Genomic DNA, 13,492 nt, shown 5'->3' with positions numbered 1-13,492 from the left:
ACCTTGTATTTCTCCGCTCATAACGTTCAGATTTTTATGATAGTTATTGATCATCTTTCATCCCAGCTAGACTCTCCGTCCTTAGAGGACTCAGCATATTGCCTGGCACATGATAATATACACAAAACACTGTACTGTAGTTTAAATGAATAGATGCCGTGTGTGTGAGAGACTGCGGCACTAGTACCCACGTACCCACACACAACAAAGGAGAAAAGCTGCAGCCATCAACATCTTTCGGTGTGGGTCCTTTGACATGGACTCTCTAGAAAGCCAGTGGAGAACTGTGGCATGGACACCTTGTACAATAATTACTTGTATAACTGAAGCACGAGTTTTGGTTTGGCAGCGGGAAGTTGAGGGGCAGGGGGATGTTGGAGGGGCTGAATTATTCAAATAATTTCTCCCCCAGTCGCTGCGGACAAGCGCTCATTCCGGTGGGGTCCCCTGGCCCCCTCCGCCGCTCCCCCCACGCCCGCACTTCGGAGCGGGGATTTTCCCGGGGACACCCGCCCCGCCCTGCAGGCCCCGCCCCCGGCCGCCGGCCCCGCCCCCGCCTCCGCCGCCGCCGGCAGGGGTCGCGCTGCCCCCGGCAAGCCGCTCAGGCGGGGGTGGGGTAAGCTCCCGCGGCCGGTTGCTTTTCTCCGCCGCCGCTGGTTGGACCGTTTCAATAAAAGTCTTTTTTCTCTTGCGCTCGCTCTCCTCCGGGGAACAGGCGGAGGCGTCAATCCGCAGCCGCCGAGTGTGAAAGCGACGCACACGCAAGGAGCGAACGCGGTCGCCCGCAGTCTCCTGAGCTCCCTACGGGCCGCCGCAGAGCCGCAGAGAAGAAGGAGCCAGCGCCCGGCCAGACCGTCTCAGCCCGCCGTCGGCGCTCGCCCCGCTCGCGCCCGGCTCCCCCAAGGGGATTAGTGGGCCGTCCGCGCGGCTCGTCGGCGCGGGAGCCATGTTGACCGGGGGACTTGGCAACGCGTGAGACACCCGCGGCCCCTCCCGAGGCTCCGGACCCGCGGCGAGAGCCGGAAGGCGGCTGTGGCGGAGGAGGCCTGCGCTCGGAGGCGCCTCACGTCTGCCGGCCGCTGAGACCCGGACTTGCATCCGGTCGCCGCGGGCGTCCGCGGAGCAGCTTCCCCCCGCGCCTCTCTTCGCTTCGCCTCGGGACTCGCGGCCCCGCTCTTGCTGGTGAGTTGGCGGCAGGCGTCCGCGCCGCGCTTTCTCCTGGTGTCGGGTCGGCCGCGGGGCCGGGAGCCTGCGTGGGACAGAGGCGGGGGCGGGGGCTACTGGGGGCGCGGGTGGCTCAGGCCGGGTCGGGAAGTTGAGCGAGGAGGCGCGGTGCGGGGGGCTAGCGTGCGCCTGTCACCTCTCCGGTCCAGCGAGGACCCTGGGTCGCCCGGGGATTTCCGGGGCTCGGGTGGGGTGTGAGTGTCTTCGAGCTGCTTCCCGGGAGGCGCCGACAGATATAGACGCCACCGCCTCCGGTGCTCGCTGCCGCTTTGGTCTGCGGGGGAGGCCGGTCTCCCCGCGAGGCGGAGGAGGGGAAAGAGGCAGAAAGTCCCCCGAGACACAAAGGTCCCCTCGGCGGGGGTGGAGCTGGAGGCGCGGGCGACGCTGCCCGGGAGGGGAAGGAAGGGGCGCGGGTCCGCGGGAGGTGGGCGAGGAGGCGGCGGTCGCGGCGCCTGGAGCTCCTTGGAGACGCCGGGGCTGTGCGCGGGTGGGGAGCGCGGAGGAGGAGGAGGAGCCCGCGCGTGGGGAGCGGGCAGAGACAAAGATCAGGGCAGCCTCCTGCTGGCGGGTCACACCCCGGAGTGTTGGTCAAGAGCGGAGGTAGAGGGAAGGTGGGAAACCTAGCAAACCGATGGGGAGGGGAAAATGGGGGGAGGAGGGTGCCTAGTGCTGTCGTCTCCGTCGCAGTTGCTTTTCTCAGCATTTTTGTGCCCGATGCTATGCCCGATGCTTTTGCTCTCCAACTCAGCTGGATAGCTCCAGATTCCCTCCCTCCTGTCACCCCCACACTGCCACATTGACTCTCCTGTGGTTTTCCCCTCATTCTCCCCCTCTTTTCACCCACTCCTTTTCGGGTAAGCAGTATTTTGCTTTCAGCTTGGGGAACGTTTGTTAATGACAGGATGCCTGAGCTTGTTCTGACCCTGAACTGCCTTGAACTTCTCTCTCTTCCTCCCACCCTTTCCTTTTCTGGGATCTATAATGTCACATGGCCGTTAACAATTAGCTTTTCTTTTGCAAAAGTGGCAAAAAGCATTTAGCTGAAATCTGTGGCTCTCGCCTCCTTTAGATGAATATGTCCACCAAAGACACCTCGTTGGTCATGTTCTATCACCTCTTCGTCAAATTGATATCAGGTCCTAACAGGTCACTTTCAAGATACAGAAGAGGCAAATTTTGTTTTGAGACTTGGCCATTCCTAGGGTCAGCAAAGTGTATTCCTGGCAGCCAGACCTTCAGTCACTTATCAGGAAATGCTTGACCTAAAGACAGACAATTCTTTCCCCAAACTTTGCTGTTTCTTTTTTGAGTCTTTGTTGAAAGATTTCTTTTAAAAGGCGTTTGTGTGAGAAGATCACAGTAACAAATCTGGCTTATTCTGTTTTAGACTTGCTTTCTTAACTCTTGGGCAGAAGAAAATGAATGAGATTTGAAGACCTTTGATACCTTGAGTAGACAAAGCTTCCCTTGAAACTAGAAATAAGACGAAACTAAATTTTAAGGGGAAAAAATTTGCTAGTGGTAATATAATTGGTTTTGTTTCATTTTTTTATGAGTCTGAGGAGTTGACATTAAACGTTGGGATGTTGCTTTGTTAATGAAGTCATTTCAATTTTTGCAACTCTTAACATCTGCACGCTTCCATAAACAGTGGGTTGGAACAAAAGAAAATGTGACTAAGGGTTATTCCTTAAATTCTTTTTTATGTTTTGAGAGAGAATATTGGAATATAAAGAATGTTACTTCATCTGGTAAACCATCTCATAGGCCAGAAGCACTAACAGTTTGAATGGTTGGCTTAAAAAAAACGGGAGTCTTTGAATTTAAGCTTATGTAAAATTACTATGCAGATATAGGTTATTATTTATTTTTACAGTGAAAATAAAACACTATTGAAGTATAAATGGAAAGAAAATAAAAGCAAAGCCTGTTTAATATAGAGACATTAATATTGATATCACTGTACGAACAGTCATAGCTTGCTGCTCACTGCCATTAAAGGGTTGACATATAAACATTGTGGAAGAGATTTCAGTTTGAGGACTAGTGTCTGAATTATGGGACTCCTTACCCCACCCCACCACTTAAAACATTTTAGAGACTTTTGTGAAACTAACAGGTCATATAATTAATAATTGTTGTTTTATGTACATTTATTGAAAGGCCATATTGAGGATACATTGATATTTTTTTCCTGCATATTTATCAGTATCGAATTAGAAAATTGAACCTTCAGTGTTACTAGATGGAAATTTACCAAAAAGTAGCAAGGTTTCCGAATGGTGGGATTTATTGGTGATTAAACATTTTTTTTCCTGTATTTTACAAGTTTCACATTACATTTACAATGAGAAAAAAAGTAAATGTAGAATTAAAGTCTTGTTAATATCATAATTTGCCTATTGCTGTACTAAAAGAAGCTTCTATAAAATGTATCATTCTCATCCTTAGATTCAGGCCCGAAAGTAACTTTCAGTGTTAGGTATTTGAAATAATGCAGCCTGTCATACGTACTCTGGTTACCAGAATGAAAAAACAAAAAGAGATACATACATAGTAAGGAAACTTGAAATCAGAGGAATTGATCCCTATGTGTATTGCAGCTTCATATACCAGTAGTCTCTAATAAGTCATTGCTTTAATTTAAAAAAAAATAGAAAATTTAAATTTTATTTGCCCTGTAGCACAGGATAGCTGTGTTGACTAAGCGCAGATTTTAACGTATATGTTTGTTGATATATTTAGTTTTCAGATACCAGTTCAGTCCTACAATTATGGTGGAACTAGATGGCATATAAAATCATTTTGTTTGCTTTGTCGAGGCTTGTTTTTTTCCTTATTTTCAGCAATATTTTCCTTCTTTCCTTTCACTGAAAAACAATGCAACTATTTTATTTTGAACAATGGAAGCTGTAATGGCAACTGGGGTAGCTATTCAAAAGTGGAGATGACGATGTCCCTTAATATTATAACAGTTATCTGTGAACACAAAAATTTTTACCCTGTGATTTTCTTTGTTATTGTCTACTAATGCTGAATATTTATAAGACATTACATTTTGAATCTTTATTGATGTTTCCTAGTCTTTAGAAAATTTTACCGTCATGGGCTGGCATTCTTTTACATGGCATTTACATTTCCAGGATGTTCTTTGTATTTTTTGTTTGTTTGTTTGTTTTGTTTGTTTTAGACTTTCAGGATGGATAATTACTTTGTTGCTATATTGTAAAAATTATATTCTCTAGCGAATTTTACCTGTTTAAAAAATTGTCTCAGTTTTCATACATGGGAAGGATGAATAGTTTTAGGTTCTTTTGAATTTTGAATGGATAATTTTTGCCTAAACTTTTAAATAGGAAATCGGCATTTAAAGTATATTTCATAAAGTGATAATGGCATTTTGCATTTTAAATGCAGAAGATAAACAATAGGTTTATGGCATTTAAAAATGTGCTTTATGTAGCATTTTTGAAGTAAAAAAACTGCCTGTAATAGCGAACCTAATGTAGTTCACTAGCATTCAATCTACAGTGTTGGCAATTTCTTTGAACTGATGGAGAGAGGACCAGTTAGACTGGCTTTTAAGAATTTTTATTGTCGTCAGTGGATTCTTTGTCATTATTTTGCTTCCAGTATAGTTAGTTGGTGGTTACTTTTGATATCTGCAAAATATTGACCTGGCAAGAGGAATTGCCAAGGGCCAGAGAAGTGTATTGAATATACCTCAGTGTAGTTTATTGTTCCTAGCCTGTCTGCCTCTCCCTGTTGGCCAACATGGAAAATCAATAGACATCTACCAGTAAATCTAATAAATAATGTTACCGTGTTCTGCAGTAACCTGCAATACTGAATACTGTTTGAGGATGTAGATTTATAGATCTATGGCATATTGGGATGAGGTGAAAATTATCTTGCTCTCCAAAGTCTCCTTTTGAAAATATTTTTTGATATCACCTTATTTTACTTGGGCTACTATTACAAAATACCATACATTGAGGTGGCTTAAAACACAGACATATTTTCTCACCGGTCCGGGGCTGGAAGTCTGAAATCAGCTAAGCACCTGCCCTCTCAGCTGTCTTCTCCCTGGGCACTCTTAAGTCCTTTCCTCCCTGCCTGCAGGTGAAGTGGGAGAGAGATAGGAGGAGGGAGGGGAGGGAGAGGTGTGGATATCTTTTTCTTTTCTACTTAAAAGGGCACAAATCCCGTCATGAGAGGGTCTCACTCTTAGGACCTAATCTAAATCTAATTACTTCCCAAAGGCCCACCTCTAATGGCCATCACACTGGGAGGTTTGGACTTCAACATATGAATTTTGGGGGTACACAGATCTTCAGTCCATAACATAAACTTTGTGAAAGAAATTAACATTAATTACCTCCTCTTGTAGGCACTATGCTAAGTATTATTTTGTGAAATCCTCACAATAAGCGCTTCATATAGGTATTTTGCCTGTTTTCAAATGAAGAAACAAAGACCTTAGGTTAAGTCATTGTTTCCAGGGACCGACCTCTGTGGTAACATTGACATTCCAGTTTAGGCATTCAAACCACTACTCTACACTGTCTCCATGAGGATGAGATGTTAAAAAGTCAATGTTACTGTCTGCACTCTATAAACAGTGAATGAGAAATTAGAAAAGCTCATCAAAATACGATTTAAAGTACATTGAACTGGTTTTACTACATTAAAAGATTGCAGTATATAAAATACGTAAGGTAGGACATGTTGCTCAAAATGAATTAAAAATCAAGATGCTAAAAAAATTTAAAACATTTATATGGGCCGGGCATGGTGGCTCACGCCTGTAATCCCAGCACTTTGAGAGGCCGAGCTGGGCAGATCACAAGGTCAAGAGTTCCAGACCAGCCTGGCCAACATGGTGAAACCCCGTCTCTACTAAGAATACAAAAATTAGCTGGGTGTGGTGGTGCATGCCTGTAGTCCCAGCTACTCGGGAGGCTGAGGCAGGAGAATTGCTTGAACATGGGAGGCAGAGGTTGCAGTGAGCCAAGGTTGCACCATTGCACTCTAGCCTGGAGACAGAGCAAGATTCTGTCTCGGGGGAAAAAAAAATTACAGATTTTTTGAATAAATAATAAAAATAAAATAAATAATAAATATTTTTTGTCTACCCTTTTTTTTTTTTTTTTTTTTTTGAGACGGAGTCTCTCACTCAGTTGGCCCAGGCTGGAGTGCAGTGTTGCAGTTGGGTGATCTCAAGCTATTCTCGTGCCTCAGCCTCCGGAGTAGCTGGGACCACAGGTGGTGTGAGCGTCCATGTCCAACTAATTTTTGTATTTTTAGTAGAGATGGGTTTTCACCATGTTGGCCAGGCTGGTCTCGAACTCCTGACCTCAGGTGATCTGTGCACCTCGGTCTCCCAAAGTGCTGGGATTACAGGTGTGAGACACTGTACCCGTGCTTGTCTACCTTTTAATAACACATTTTTGTTTCTTTTTATGCATTTGTTAGTGTAAATATGTTCAAGAATGCTCTAAATTTTGTGTACATGTTTGTAAACAAGGGAAAAGGACCCAAAGATAATTTCTCTTTCATTGTATTCTACTTCAGTTACTAACTTTGGCCTTCTCAAGTCATATTCATCTACTATTCTTATAATTGATGGGTAATGTTTGTTATTAGTATGTGTTAATATTCAATAATGTAAACAAAGTTGGTAAAAGTTGATACTAATACTTGTGAGAAATTTTTTTTTTTTTTTTTTTTTTTTGAGACGGGGTCTCACTCTATTGCCCAGGCTGGAATGCAATGGCGTGATCTTGGCTCACTGCAACCTCCACCTCCCGGGTTCAAGTGATTCTCCTGCCTCAGCCTCCCAAGTAGCTGGGATTACAGGCATGCACCACCACGCCCAGCTAATTTTTGTATTTTTAGTAGGAGACAGGGTTTCACCATGTTGGCCAGGCTGGTCTTGAACTCCTGACCTCATGATCTGCCTGCCTTGGCCTCCCAAAGTGCTGGGATTACAGGCGTGAGTCCCTGCGCCTGGTCTATACTTGTGAGAAACTATCAAGTAACAGCATTGAAGCCCTTATCACTCCAAATTTAGACTTGCTTTTCTTTAAATTAGTTAATATGTATTTTTTAGTATTATTTTAGAATAAACATTTTTTGAAGTATAACAACTTAGATTTTAGTATTTTATATTATTGACTTGTAATGTTATTTCTGGCGGAAAAAGAAGCTTTTCATTGAGTGTGTGTGTGTGTGTTTGTGTTTGTTAAGATACAGGGTCTCACTCTGTCACCCAGGTTGATTGCAGTGGTGTGATCACGGCTTCTTGTAGCCTTGATCTCTGGGGCTCCAGTGGTCCTCCCACCTCGGCCTCCCAAATAGCTGGGACTACAGGTTCAGCGCCATCAGTCTTGGCTAAGTTTTGTGTTTTTAGTAGAGACGTGGTTTTGCCGTATTGCCCAAGCTGTTCTTGAACTCCTGGGCTCAAGCAATCTGCCTGCCTCAGCCTCCCAAAGTGCTGGAATTACAGGTGTGAGCCACTGTGCCCAGATTTTTTACTGATTCTGAAGTAAAATTGGATTCCTTAGTCAGACTTTAGCACCTTGAGTCTGACCTATTAAATTAGTTTTTTTTTTTTTTTTTTTTGAGACGGAGTCTCACAGGCTGGAGTGCAATGGCGCGATCTTGGCTCACTGCAACCTCCACCTCCTGGGTTCAGGCGATTCTCCCAGCCTCAGCCTCTCGAGTAGGTGGAATTACAGGTGTCTGCCACTATGCCCTGCTAATTTTTGTAGTTTTTAGTAGAGATGAGGTTTCACTATCTTGGCCAGGCTGGTCTTGAACTCCTGCCCTCGTGATCCACCCGCCTCGGCTTCCCAAAGTGCTGGGATTACAGGTGTGAGCCACCGCACCTGGCCTTAAATTAGTTTTAAGAAGTGGTCCTTTATGGTTCAATTTGAGTTAATAAATTTAATTTTTCAATTAACTCAGGTGTGCAGTTGGTATTTTTAAAGCATTTGTTACGTCCTCAATATTGTATTAGCCATTATTTGGGTTGTAACAATATAATTTAATGTGGCAATATTGTAACATATAAAATAACAGCAATGTTGGTTGTCTGAGTATTCTGTCCACAGCCTTCTTTCCAGGTTTTATGTGTTCCTGGCAATCTCGTCTATATTTAGGGCTTTGTTCTCATCACCCATATGCAATAATCTCCACCTCTTTATTTCTAATCTAGACCTCTTTTTCTGAGTTGCATTCCAGCTTCCTACTCGATATTGCCTTAGTGCTACCTTACCTAAACTGAACTCCAATCCCCTACTTCTGTTCCCAATTTCAGTGAATGGTACCACTGTCAGCCTAGTCACGTAAGCCAAAAACTTTGGCGGCTTCTTTCTTAACGCTTTTCTGTTATGCTCATTTCCCCTTAGTCCAGTTAGTCACACCAAGTCCTGTTAATTTTAATTCCTAAATATCTTTTAAATTTATTTTTTCCTGTGTCACTTTCTTACGTAAGGGTTTTGGAATGTCTTATCTGATTTACTGGCTCCAGTTTTGTCCCATTTTAATCTAACCATATTCTTTCTTCATGTTTATATATGTATCTTATTTTATCCTTTTTTCTGTACCGCCGTCCATTCATCCATCCATGTCTGAAGTACCTGCCTACTCTGTACTAGACACTATGGTAGGGGCTAGGATACAAAGATGAAGAAACTGGTATGTTGATATTACAATGCTATGACACTTGTAGAGAAATTCTCATTTTTGAGCCCAAACGTCTCTTCCTCCAACGTGATCTTTGTTCCATTCTGACAGAGTTATGGTGGTTCTGCTATATAGTACTTACGTATTAGGTACTGTTGTACTTAATATGTTATGTTGTAATTAATTATTTTCAGGTCTCTCCCTCTTTTGGCTGGCTTTGTGCTCCAGAGAGGCCATGTTTTTTTTCATTTCTGTATTTCTTCCCATATTATCATACTCTTAAATTGAATAAAGTGATGGAATTAGGAGAAACAACACTGAGTTGGTAAATTAAGGTCAGAGTAGGATTAGAAGCAATCAAGAATACATTTTGATATAGTAGATAATAAAAAGTGTAAAAGGTTTCAAATATTGGAGCTATACAGTTTTGGTGATATTTGTGTGAGAGCAATCTAGAGCAGTTTGTAGGCCAACTTGGAGGGACAGTAACTTGGCATTATTGAGACTTTTTAATTGCATGTGAGCTGTACTAACTTGTTAGTGAAAATGGAGAGAAAAGGGGTGTGGCCTTCAAAGATTGTTGTCTTTTAGACAAAATGGAAATAAAAAATTATAATGTTAATATGTAAAGAAAGTACTCATTTCTGAAGGTCTAAAAATATTGGTCGTTATATCAGGAGTAAAATTTGGTTTAACCGAAAAAAACCGGCCTGCCGCGGTGGCTCACGCCTGTAATCGCAGCACTTTGGGAGGTCAAGGCGGTCAGATCACTTGAGGTCAGGGGTTCGAGACCAGCCTGGGCAACATGGCGAAACCCCATCTCTACTAAAAATACAAAAAATTAGCCAGGCGTGGTGGCGCAGGCCTGTAATTCCAGCTACCTGGGAGGCTGAGGCATGAGAATTGCTTGAACCCAGGAGGTGGCAGTTGTAGTGAGCCGAGATCACACCACTGCACTCCAACCTGAGTGACAGAGTGAGACTCTGTTTCAAAAAAAAAAAAAAGAAAAACAAAAACAAAACAGCCCGCCACCCCAAAATCATCCTTGATGAAATCTAGCTCTTTAGCTGTGTAGTATTGGCTTAAATGCGCTTACTGCAGTGCAGAATTGTACTCAAAGGATCAAACAGGCATTTAATGTTATTCATGCTGCTGTGGTAGTTTATGTATACAGTTGACTAGAAGCTTTGTTTTTCTTTTTATTTTTTTGAGATGGAGTCTCCCTCTGTTGTCTAGGTTGGAGTGCAGTGGTGCAATCTCAGCTCACTACAACCTCCACCTCCCGGGTTCAATAAATTCTCCTGTCTCAGCCTCCCGAGCAGCTGGGATTATAGGCGTGTGTCACCATGCCTGGCTAATTTTTGTATTTTTAGTAGTGTTGGCCAGGCTGGTCTCTAACTCCTGAGCTCAGGTGATCTACCCATCTTGGCCTCCCAAAGTGTTGGGATTACAGGTGTGAGCCGCCACACCCGGCCTTGTTTTTAAATGGAATTACAGTAATTTAAATAAAAACTGTTCTGTGGTCTACTTTTAAACTCGAAGGATTTTTTTTTTCTTTTTCTTTTCTTTCTTTTTTCTTTTTTTTTTTTTGCCAGGCTGGAGTGCAGTGGCGCAATCTCTGCTAACTGCAACCTCCACCTCCCAGGTTCAGGCAGTTCTCCTGCCTCAGCCTCCTGAGCAGCTGGGACTACAGGTGCACGCCATTGTGTCTGGCTAATCTTTGTATTTTTAGTAGAGATGGTGTTTCACCATGTTGGGCACGCTGGTCTTGAACTCCTGAGCTCAGGTGATCCACCCACCTAGGCCTCCCAAAGTGCTGGGATTAAAGGCGTGAGCCACTGCACCTGGCCAAGGCTTTTTGAAAATGCCTGTAATCCCAGCACTTTGGGAGGCCTAGGTGGGTGGATCGCTTGAGCTCAGGAGTTCGAGACCACCGTGGTCAACATGATGAAACCCGTCTCTACTAAAAAATACAAAAAAATTAGCCGGGCATGTTGGCATGTGCCTGGAGGGAGGAGAATCACTTGAACCCGGGAAGTGGAGGTTGCAGTAAGCTGACATCGCCTCACTGCACTCCAGCCTGGGCGACAGAGCGAGACTCCATCTCAAAAAAAAAAAAAAAAAAAAAAAGATTTGAGTTTTAAATTATACCTCTTTTCGGCCGGGCGCGCTGTCTCACGCCTGTAATTCCAGCACTTTGGGAGGCTGAGGCAGGCGGATTATGAGGTCAGGATATCGAGACCATCCTGGCCAACATGGTGAAACCCCGTCTCTACTAAAAATACAGAAATTTGCTGGGTGTGGTGGCACATGCCTGTAATTCCAGCTACTTAGGAGGCTGAGGCAGGAGAATCGCTTGAACCTGGGAGGTGGAAATTGCAGTGAGCCAAGATCACACCACTGCACTCCAGCCTGGTGACAGAGTGAGACTTCCTCTCAAAAACAAAAACAAAAAAACCCTCTTCTATAGTAGGTGTGTTATAAGTAATAAATTTATTTTAAATATTAGTTCGAGATTATAGCTTGGTAACATCTTGTTTGAAGTGTGACATTTAAAATGAATTTTCATAATTTGTGGGAGTCAGTGCCTTTTTAAATTCCTCAACTTACATAGTCTTCTTAAAACACTTTTTATATTAAGTTTTTGAGATCATGGTTTATTAACCAACATTTATCATTTCAGAAACAGTGGGGTATTGTGTGTTGCAATAATTTTTGCCCATAAGTTGGTGAGCATGGATTTTTTTGTTGATCCCTCCCTTCTCCAGATATCATTTACATTTCCATTTTGCTCTCATCCCCTTTCTTCCCAAGAAGCTATAAAATGGTTGAAACATTTATTTCAGGTACAATTTTTTGGAAAAGATCTGCAACTTAGGTTTCTATTGTATAAAGTTTAGAATTGGTTATATGTTTTCAATTTTCTTTTCATAAAGGCTACTTCAGTAATAACTTATAATAACCATATTACTATAAGCTCATTATTTTAACTCTTGGCTGGGCAAGGTGGCTCATGCCTATAATCCCAGCATTTAGGGAGGCAGACTGAGGAGGATCACTGGAGCCTAGGAGTTTGAGGCCAGCCTGGGCAACATAGGGAGACCCCATGCCTACAAAAAAATTTAAAAAAAAATTAGTTGAGCATGAGATGGCACATGCCTGTAGTTCCAGCTACCCAGGAGGCTGAGGCAGAAGGCTCTCTTGAGCCTGTCTCAAAAAAAAAAAAAAATAATAATAATAATAATAAAAAGTGAGGCCTGGTGGGAGGTATTTGGATCATGGGGCAGATCCCTTATGAATGGCTTAGCACCATCCCCTGGGTGTTGAGTGAGTTCATGTGAGATCCGGTTGTTTTAAAGTTTGTAGCTTCTTCTCTGTTCTCTCTTGTTCCTGCTCTTGCCATGTGACATGCCTGTTCCCACTTGGTTTTGCACCATGAGTAAAAGCTTCCCGAGGCCTCCCCAGATGCCAAGCAGATGTTTGCCTTATGCTTGTACAGCTTGCAGAACCATGAGGCAATTAAACCTCTTTTCTTTATAAATTATCCAGTCTCAGGGATTCCTTTATAGCAATGTAAGAACAGCCCAACACAGCATGTAAAACATTGATTGTTTTTGCTGTAACTCTTTATAAAATAAGAACTATTGGTAGTGGTAATAAAATTGTTTAATCCATTGCTTCACGTTGAAGGAATGTCTAAATCAGTGATTCACAAGGACAATTGAATGAAAATCATCTCTGGCTTTTTGAACTTCGCATATTTCCCAGATTTTCTAATATGCCTTTACTCCCACCAGATTTGAGCGTAACTGTAGCAGTGAGTTCGCGTTATTAATGGGTGTGTGTTGCATCCTTCTTGTATGTTTGGGGGTGGAGGTGGCACATATAGACATACCAGTAGACTAAATAGTCTAAGATGTGCATTGTTGTTTCTAATCTAATGACCATTAGGAATAAATAGGTCATAATCTTTTGTAAGCATATCTGTAAGCTTTCCTTAGGGCCAATCAGATATTTCTTTGAACCATTTTCCCTGTTCTCTTCCACTTCTTTAGGCCTGTACTTTATCATTTACTTGACATCTTAATAGTCTAGACAGTATTTGCTTTCCTTGTTTATGACTCTTGTATGTGACTCTAGAGTTTTTCTTTTCTTTTTTTTTTAATATACAGATGCGATGTCACTATGTTGCCCAGGCTGGTTTCCAACTCCTGAGCTCAAGTAATCCTCCCACCATGGCCTCCCAAACTGCTAGGGTTACAGGCGTGAGCTACCACACCTGGCTGATTGTTTTTCTTTTTCTCTTTTATTATTATTTTTTTTTAGAGAAAAGGTCTTACTCTGTTGCCCAGGCTGGAGCACAGCAGTGCAGTCCCAGCTCATTGCATCCTCAACCTACTGGGCTCAAGCGATCCTCCCACCTCAGCTTCCTGAGCAGCTGGGACCACAGGCGCACACCACTATGCCTGGCTAATTTTTTACTTTTTATTTTTTTGGTAGAGACAGGGTCTCACTATGTTGCCCAGGCTAGTCTTGAACTCCTGGACACAAGTGATTCTCGAGCCTCAGCCTCCCAAAG

The 13,492-nt window shown here is 43.3% G+C and overlaps 1 protein-coding gene across 1 annotated transcript in view; it reads left to right on the top strand.

The window, feature by feature from the left end:
* The first annotated feature begins 540 nt into the window (after positions 1-540).
* The window catches only part of CDK17 (cyclin dependent kinase 17), a 115,907-nt gene continuing 102,955 nt past the window's right edge, over positions 541-13,492 (top strand). The window contains exon 1 of the mRNA XM_054442307.2: positions 541-1,182. The gene's annotated coding sequence lies outside the window, so the exon portion shown is untranslated. The remainder of the gene's footprint in view (positions 1,183-13,492) is intronic.

This window comes from Pongo pygmaeus, chromosome 10 (assembly GCF_028885625.2).
Source record: "Pongo pygmaeus isolate AG05252 chromosome 10, NHGRI_mPonPyg2-v2.0_pri, whole genome shotgun sequence".
In the NCBI taxonomy this organism is placed as follows: Eukaryota; Metazoa; Chordata; class Mammalia; order Primates; family Hominidae; genus Pongo; species Pongo pygmaeus.
Note: the sequence above shows the minus strand (reverse complement) of the source record. Positions and strands in the feature narration are given on the sequence as shown.